The following is a 9,078-nucleotide window of genomic DNA, read 5'->3' on the forward strand; positions in this document are numbered from 1 at the left end:
GCCTATAGTTTTTTTATGTTTATGGGTCAGTAGGTAGCAGCTTGGGCTATTGCAGTTGCGTATACACTATTTTCTACATGTTCAATTCTGAATTATGGAACCCTGCTGTTGTCTCTGATGTTTGCATGTTGTGTTGGTTTGTGGAACCATTCATTACTATTTTCTTAGTTTCTTCGTTTGTTTGAATTTCCAGGTACTGCCAGCCCTGAAGATGGCAGATGAGGAACATGCTCCAAGTTCTAGGAAGAGGATTGCGGGTACCCAAATCAACAAGGATAATCCTGAGCCTGATTATGACGGACCAGAGCAAGAGATGGGGGCTTTTAAGAAAGCTAGTGAGGAAGTGATGGCAACCCAGAGAATTGTAAAAGTTCGGCGCCAGCAGCCATCGTCAGCTCCTTCTAATCCTTTCTCTGCAATCAGATTTACCCCAGTGATTCTAGTGTTCAAACAAGTGCTCCTGTCCCAGAGCCTCAACATTCAGAAGTCAAAGCTGATGACAGCAGCAATGGTGGTGAGAAAGATACTTCTTCTATTAAAGTATATTATATAGGATACATAAAAATTCGGTTGTTATAGTAGGATAGCATTAGATTACAGCTTATCTCTAGTAGTGTTACTAGATATCTAAGTTATCTGTGCTCTATATATTCAGTCCTCGATGCTCAATGTAATACATCGACCATATTAAGCCAGCATTCATACTCTTTGATGGTATCATGAGTTTAGGTTCTAATCCTATGCCACAAACCCTAGCCACCACCAGCTTCTGTATCGCGCGTCCCCAGGGAGATCGATTTTCATGATCTCCATCTGGGGCGGCACTGCCCGTACCTAGGGTTCATACTGTTGATCATGTTGATTGGCCATCCTAAAGAGTCTATTTCCGATCTCTTGATCGGGTTTTTCTTTCTCGCCACTTGTTAATTGGTGTTTCTCTTTGGTTTTCTGATCCAAGATCGGTTTGCGTCGCCCGCCGCATGTCGACCTCACACCTACTCAAATCAGCATCTATCCCACCAATACTGTTCGTGGTTTTATAGTGACAACACCACTACAGTAATGCAACTGTTCATGTCTACTACAGTGTCGCCAGTGCTACAGTGCATGGAGTTTTTCCCGTCTGCCCTGCCCATCGACATGCCTCTGTCACGACCTCCTCGTGCACCCTCAATCTGATCAGTCGATCCCGCGCGGTTCCTCCTGGCCGATTGGGCATGGCTCTCATCCTCCACGAGTACACGTGTCCCTGAAAGTGCATCTAGGCCCCCTAAGTGGGTTTTGGCTTATTGATGACAAAACGATTAAAGAACTAACATGCTTTTCGAGTTATGAACAGGTTTAAGCATTAGTTGTGAAGATAAATAACGTTTGACGCCCACCGAAACAAATGGAGAATCAACGAAGAGTACTAAATAGGGTTTACATTCTTTTATTTTTGAAATTGAGTCTAGGATAGACGCTTTTTTAGAAGGTTGGATTTGATTGCCTGGTTAATGTCTCAATGCTCAAGAGATCCTTTAGAACCACCTAATTGAGAGACATATTCGCTCATGGACACAGAATTCATTCTGAAAACTTCACTGAGTCCGGAGTCTCCGGTGTTCACCGGATACTCCGGTACTCAGTGTTCAGCCGGAGTCTCCGAGGTAGACTCCGACAGAGAGTCTCGGTTACGGTTTATTCTTTTCGGAAAAAGGTAGGAGTCTCCGATGTTCACCGGATACTCCGGTAATTTAAGGGTTAACAGACAGGAGTCTCCGAGGGAGACTCCGCCAGAGAGTCTCGGTTAAGTGTTTGTTTTTTTAATTAAAAAAAAGGGGACTCCGGTAAATGTAGGATACTCCGGTACCTGGAGAGGCCGGAGGGTCCGGCTGGTCTCCGAACTTAATCTTTTTGGAAGGACTGTCAGGACCGGAGACTCCGGTAATTCAACAGAACTGTAACGGCTAGTTCTGACACGTTCGGTGACCGTTCTGACGCCGTTTTTGGATTTAGGACCGGACACTCCGGTGTACACCGGATACTCCGGTAAGCTCTGACAAAAACAGTAACGGCTAGTTTGTGAAAGAGTGCTATAAATGCCCCCTCTCCCCATGGCATTTAGGGCTTGCTGTGGCTGGTAAACTTGAGACCTCTTGAGCACTTTAAGAGCATTCAAAGACCCTCCAACCACCTCTAGTGCAAAGTTTGCAAAAATTTGAGAGTTTGTGTTTGGAGAGGGTTCAAGCCACTTGAGCATTGAGTTCTTCATCGAGCATCTACTGCAATCATCTCTCTTGAAGCTTTGGGCTTCTAGAAGGGAAGGAGTCGCCCGAAGAGCACCCAAAACTTGTGGTGTGCCTCGGGAAGTTTGTAAACATCTTCGAATTGAGTAAGAATTTCTAGCTTGATCTTGGTGGTCGCTAGAAGAGGATAGGGTTGGAAAAGACCTGGCTCTTTGTGAGCTCCTCAACGGAGACGTAGGCACTTCTTTGTGAGGTGGCCGAACTCCGGGATAAATTCACGTGTTCTTATTTGTGCAATTTACTTTATCGTGTGAATTTGGTGACTTGTCATATAAATTGCTCTAGTGACAATCTTGCTAGTGTTAAGTGTTATTTTAGCTTTGTGATATTTAGTAGACCTAGTGTAATTCCTTAGACTCTAGCTGTTATCTTTAATTCACATTTATTCTGAAATTCCCATGTAGGCCGGAGACTCCGGACTAGACCGGATACTCCGGACCATACCGGAGTATCCGGTCTTCACCGGAATATCCGGCAGTTTTAATCCGCTGTTTTTAGTTTTAAATTTTCAGAAAAGCCTATTCACCCCCCCTCTAGGCACTTTCAGTCCCCACCCAAGTATTGGGGCTGCCGCTGCGTCATCTTTAGACAGCAGTGCTACCGCCTGTGATCCGTGCCTCTGCAATGCCGCCACACCCTCCTGGGCGTGGTCCAGCCGACTAGAGGCTCTCGCCATTGCCCTACATCATCGTCCCCAATGCGCTATGACACTTCGGTTGATCGACGCCGCCTCTCTCAATGTGTCATCGCCTTAGTCGTCGGCACACTTGGTCTTCATCACGTTGGTCGGGTGTTCTTTGCGGGCTTCTTCGAGCATGCCGCCACGCTCTCTCGGACACCGATGTGGTCACTCCAGGTCACTGGTTCTGCCTTCCTCTACCGCCTTCGTCCAGCACAACTTCGTCGCCAACGTCACAGTCTCTTCCCCGACTACTTCGTCTACTCCAGAACTGCTGGCTGCATCGGCACTCTCCTCCTCACCGCTTTGCACAATGCGATCGTAGAGACCTTCTCTGCTAGTCCCTCAGACACTGGCGCATGGTTAGGCTCCCTACCTTCGCACCCCCGGTAATAGCAACATCGGTGCGTGCCTTCGTCCCTGACACGTTCCCGGGCTTAACAAAGCCAGTGCATGCCTCGTCCTTGATTGTCTCGACTGCATCAACTTCAGCATCGACCTCTTCTCAATGATTGTCTCATCCGCGTCACCGTCTTCTTCCCTTAGGCCTCCTGCGCCCGTCTCCATGGCGGCTCTAGCACCCGTGGCTTCATGTGCGGCTCTCTCGACCACGGCAACCCCAACTACGGCTATATTGACCATGGCTATCTCACATACGGCATCCTCGACCATGGCTACTCGTCTCGCTCTCGGCTACCTCGACTTCGGCATGAAGGGCTACCATCTGCATGAGCAACTCATCAGTTTCTCCAGTTACAGCATCTGCATCGTGTTTTTTCGGCTGATGGGGGATGTCATTCGTCTTCCTCTCTAGTCTCATCGTCTGCAATACTCCTACTGTGACTGCGGGGGATGTTACAGTATATGGTATAAGATACACAAGGATCCGGTTGTTATGGTATGATAGGATTAAATTCCATCTTATCTTTAGGGTTGCTTAGTATCTAAGCTATCTGTACTCTATATATTCAGTCCTCAAACTCAATGCAATACATAGATCACATTAAGGTAGTACTATTTCAGTCTATACCGGTTAAGAATGTAGATTCTGCTGAGGCACATGAGATTCAGAAGGATGGATCAGCTGCAAAAATGGACTCTGATGCCATGGCTGAAGTGCCGCCTCGACCTGTTGAAACCAATGACAAGGCAGAAGACACATGAAGACACAGTAGTTGGAGAACCTAAGGAAGGTAACAGCATGTGATCTGAAGTTGAGGGCAAAACAAAAGAGGGGGATGCTGAAGAAAAGAAAAGGGTAGATGGAGCTGGAAATGAAGATAAAGTCAGCAAGGACGATACTGAGAAGAAAGATGGAGGTAAATTAGAGATCAAGGATGAGTTGTCTGACGAGCAGAAGGATGCTGATAACAATGGGCAGTCATCATCAACGACACCCCTGTTCTCTTTTAAGAATCTGTCAAGTGGCTAAAATGCCTTCACAGGTCTGACTGGAACTGGGTTTTCAAGCTCATCATTCTCATTTGGCTCAGCCTCTAAAGATGGCTCAAGTGCTGGACTAGGGCTGGTAATGGGTCGGATTGAGTTTGGGTGGAGCAAAAACATGCTCGATCCGAAACCCGCCAGTCTCAATCTGATCCAAACCTGACATAGAAAGCGGGCGAAAACCACTACCCGTTTCGGGTGCCCGTCGGGTACTTAGATCTGGATCTCGGGGAAGCTGGTGGAGACAGGGACGCGGGGTGGCGAGAGGTGGCAGCGGTGGCGCGGGGCAGGGCAACGTCGGCGTGGGGTGGAGATTGGGGTGCAGGGTGGCGCCACTTGTGCAGGGCGGCATAGGTGGCGTTGGGCGGTGCCGGTTGCACAAGGCGACGGAGGTGGCGCGGGGCAGCGCAGCGCAGCACCGATGTGGGGTGGCACAGTGCATCGTCGTGGCTGCGCGGGGCAAGCAGCTATGGCGCGAGTGGAGGCTGAACTGGGGGAAATCGGGAAAGAGAAATGCATGGAGAGACTGAGAGAGGCCAAATTGTAGACAGGTCGGATGAGTTATTTAGAAAAATAAAAATTAGATAGGTCATACAAGATTTTATAGGTACCCGACCTCTGATCCACAGGCAAATTTAGAAATCCAAACTCTATCCGATTCATTTTGGGTAATCGACCCATCAAACTCATGAATGAATATTTGGATCTGAATCTGGACCCATCAAATACAGAACCTATAGGTACCAAATTCAAGTGTCTAATTGCCAGCCCTATGCTGGGCCGTTATTTGGGCTGAAGAGTGGCGGTTCTTCATTCCCTTCTTTTAACCTTGGTGCTAGCAACAGCGGCAGTTCCTCCCCAGCGCTTGCTACTTCAGCAGAAGCTCCCAAGAAATTTGCTATGCCAGAGGGCCCTATTGAAGCTGGCGAAGACAACGAGAAGGCGGTATTCAATGCTGATTCCGCGTTGTATGAGTACTTAGATGGTGATTGGAAGGAAAGAGGAAAAGGGGAACTGAAGTTGAACGTCCCTGTATCCGGTGGTGAGAGGGTTCGGCTCGTCATGAGCAGGGGCGGACCTCCCATATTCAAGGTATTTAGCTCGTTTGCCAAATAATTAAGCATATATATATGTATTTGATATATATATATATATATGAAATTAATTTGCTGCTTCTGATCGGATTACTTGCTTACTTGCTCAGTTTTATCCTACGAACGTCTCAAACAAATATTTAATGCCTCTTAATTACCAACTCAAACACTTTATTAAAGATATACGTACAGGTAAAAGATTTAAAAAGATGAAAAATCTTAGAGGCTTTTAGTCGTGCTTGTTAAAAGAGATAAGAGTATCATGCATCTTATTATTTACTAGCTTCTAAAGTTGGTGTCAGAAACTTCTCAAAGTTGGTATTAGTTTTCCCGTGACAATGGCTAGTTTTGAGAGGATATTTTCAGTAATAAATTATGCAAAGAATAAGCTAAGAAATAGAATATAGAACTAATTGTTGAATGATTATCTGGTTACATTCATTGAGTGCCAGTTTTTCAGTTAAGTCGCGGACGAGGTTCTGATATTGCGCATCCAATCCATAAAGGAGTGTATAGTTAAATCATATTAGTTATTATGTGTATAACTATTTGAGTTTGTCTCAAATATAAATAATTTATATTATATTATGGGGTTTAATATTATAATTTTTTCTTTTTCATTAAATATTTTATGCTAACATCGAAATTTGAATGTCTAACCTAGAAATCCTGGTCCGCCATGAGCGAACGCAAGCCTTTACGACGACATGTCGCTGAAGGACACGGATAAGAAGGGCGTGACGTCTGCTTGCGTGAACAGCATCAGTGAGTCACAGAACGGCCTTGCTACATTTGCTCTGAAGTTCAAGGACCCCGTCACCAGGGAAGAGTTCAAAGATGCGTTGGAGACTCACAAGGCGAGAAGGGCATCCAACACACTGAAGACGCCCGAGAACTCACCGAAGGCAGCTGATGTCTGAAACCACTCAGGTTACGCATCTTATGTATGTGTCAAAGGGAGGAGCTGTGGGCGGTTGCTGAGAGATACTGTTTGTTATTCCAGTCTTAACAATATCGTATCATGCCATGATGTCTGAATCGCCATTGCATACGGTTTCCTGATGCTGTTTTTGGAACAGTGGGTAGCCTATTAAACTTCCATTAAAGTCATAATCTTAGTAACCGGGAGATGGGACTCTTTTGGTCTATAGCTTTTGTACTGCTCCTTTATCCTGTCTGTTAAGCTATGCGCTGTGTTATCCAGTTATGTCTTTTGAGAATGAGATCTCTCGCTAATGTGAGCGTTCTCTGCCTTCCTTCGCGGGTGGGTTTTTTTACTGCATCATCCAAGTCCCAGATGATGGCATCCAGCAATTTGTGGGCAACTTCTCTTTTTGGTCCTTTTCGGGTAAGATGGGCCAGGGCCGGACGCCGGATGATGGCCGACTCATGTCTGTTCGATAAGAAACATTGCATTTCAGTTCAGAACAGCCGAGAGCTTGTGAAGATTTCCAGAGGAATGGTACTCCAATTTCATAGATATTTCTTGAACAGAAACTACCTTTTCCCCTGAAACTCTTCGACAAAAATGTTACACGTACTATTTCCGTACAGCTTACATGTTGGATTGACTGTGAGCCTCCATCCAAGTGATTTGAGCTATTTATTCCAAACCTGTAGAACGGCGGTCGTAAGATCATCTCCAACCATATTTTCTTCATTTCGTTCCCTTTTCGATTCTCTTCCCCGTTCTCATTCCCTTTATTTCCTCTCATCTCCAACAGCTTCCCCTCGAGGGGAATCGCGAAAGGAATGGAGAGAGAATCCCGTCCTGAAGAGAATGACCCTGAGAATCCCATCGTGACGGGAACCGTGAAGGGAAATCGTTGGAGCGCTGAAGGGAACGAAAATCCCGTCGTGAAGGGATTCTGGCCCCTGAAAGGAAACCGTTGGAGATGGTCTAACGGATGCATAAGGGTAGCACGTCTAGCAACTTTGTCTAAGCATCTACTCCCTTTAGTTAAAAATACTTATCATTTGGATATAACACGGTCTACAATGCATACTTTTAACTATTATTTTGAACTAGAATAAATTTATATAATCCAATAAGTTTATAACATTTTTAAAAAAAAATTGAAGAAAAATCTACCTATATAATTTTTAATACTAAATATTTTAAAAAACATTGCTGCTCAAAGTTTTAAAATTTTAACCGGACCTTATACAAAATGTCATATATTCGTGACGAGAGAGAGTAATTTACACCACTAATCCTTCATCTGTACTGTTAAAAACTTTAAGTGACAGTTGTCAGCTCTTCACAATGGCCAGTAACAATCGTAGCAAGATGGGTATACTAATTCTTAATTAATGGACTAGCAAAGGTTTACCAACAATGACGAGGACGTCTGTTTTTATTTATGTTTATTTCTGGCTACGAGGATTCGCCTGATCATGCCACACATGCGCACAACGCACCTGTCCGTCCATTCTCTCGTTCGAAAGCGGTGGCGATTGCAACGCCGACGGCGACTAGCAGGGGCAGGACAGATTAATAAAAGTTTAACTCATCTGCACTCGCCGTATGCAGTAAATGTGATTTCCCTGCTCTATAGATGTCGCACTCTACTCTGACTCTGTGCATCTTCTGATGTAGATGCTTTTATATTATCTAAAAACATGTCGCACTCGCGTACAGATTTCAGACCAAATGACCAATCGATCGGCTGATTATAAAATTGCATGGGAAAACCACGTGGTTGTTGGGCTTATAGGCTTCGCTCGTGTTTAACATCCGCGAGATCTTGTTCACGGCTTGTCATTTTCGGCTTACTGTAAGATTCCTATGTCTTACATATACACGTGCATCATGCGCGAGAAATACGTGCGAAAAGTACTTTTCCCCCAAACAATCACTAATTTTGTTTAGTCCACTTTGATCAGAACTTGAGGGGGGGAAATGAACTGATTTTCCTGCAAATCGACGGCGGGTAGGGTTGATGCCTAGTTGTCCAAACAGAGCCCAGGTAACTGTGAGTTGAGTCCAACAATGGGATGAGCTACCAGATTGTTAGCACAGAACATGTTGACTGTGAAATCAAGTGGACATAAAGCTAGGATTTAATCAACATCAGCAGGGGGGCAAGGGGCCCGCCCCCTCCCCTCCCCCGGTGCACCTGTTTTACAACCTGCATAGTAACAGATCACATTTGTTTTTTAAGGATTTCATAAGCTTTCTAGAGTGTATTTTTATGTGATTTTTGGTTGAGTAAATCGAGGGATGCGGATTGTCGGAGGATGAACTCCTGTCGCAGGGATCCCGAGAGACCCCTTTTTAAAGATTCAGCCGGGGGGATGATCCTGAACGAGCTCGTCGGGGAAATAAATGGAAACGGAAATAAATGTAACGGCTGGTGGTGAGGGATGATCGACCTAGTGCAAAAAAGAGGTAGATGCACCGAGGTTTAGATAGGTTCTGGCCGCACGGGGGCGTAACACCCTACTCCTGCGTGAGTGCAATATCTTTCCTTGAAGGGAATTCTTCATGGATGTGTCTGGTTATAAGGGTGTACTGTCTACAGAGAGCTTGAGGCTCCCGTGTTCTAGCTCTGCTCAAGCTGGTTTGTGA

General features: G+C 45.4%; 1 pseudogene; it reads left to right on the forward strand.

The window, feature by feature from the left end:
• Positions 1–211: 211 nt before the first annotated feature.
• LOC133929828 (nuclear pore complex protein NUP50A-like) lies at positions 212–6,427 on the forward strand (annotated as a pseudogene).
• The last annotated feature ends 2,651 nt before the right edge of the window (positions 6,428–9,078 follow it).

The sequence above is a fragment of the Phragmites australis genome, chromosome 9 (assembly GCF_958298935.1).
Source record: "Phragmites australis chromosome 9, lpPhrAust1.1, whole genome shotgun sequence".
NCBI classification, from domain to species: Eukaryota; Viridiplantae; Streptophyta; class Magnoliopsida; order Poales; family Poaceae; genus Phragmites; species Phragmites australis.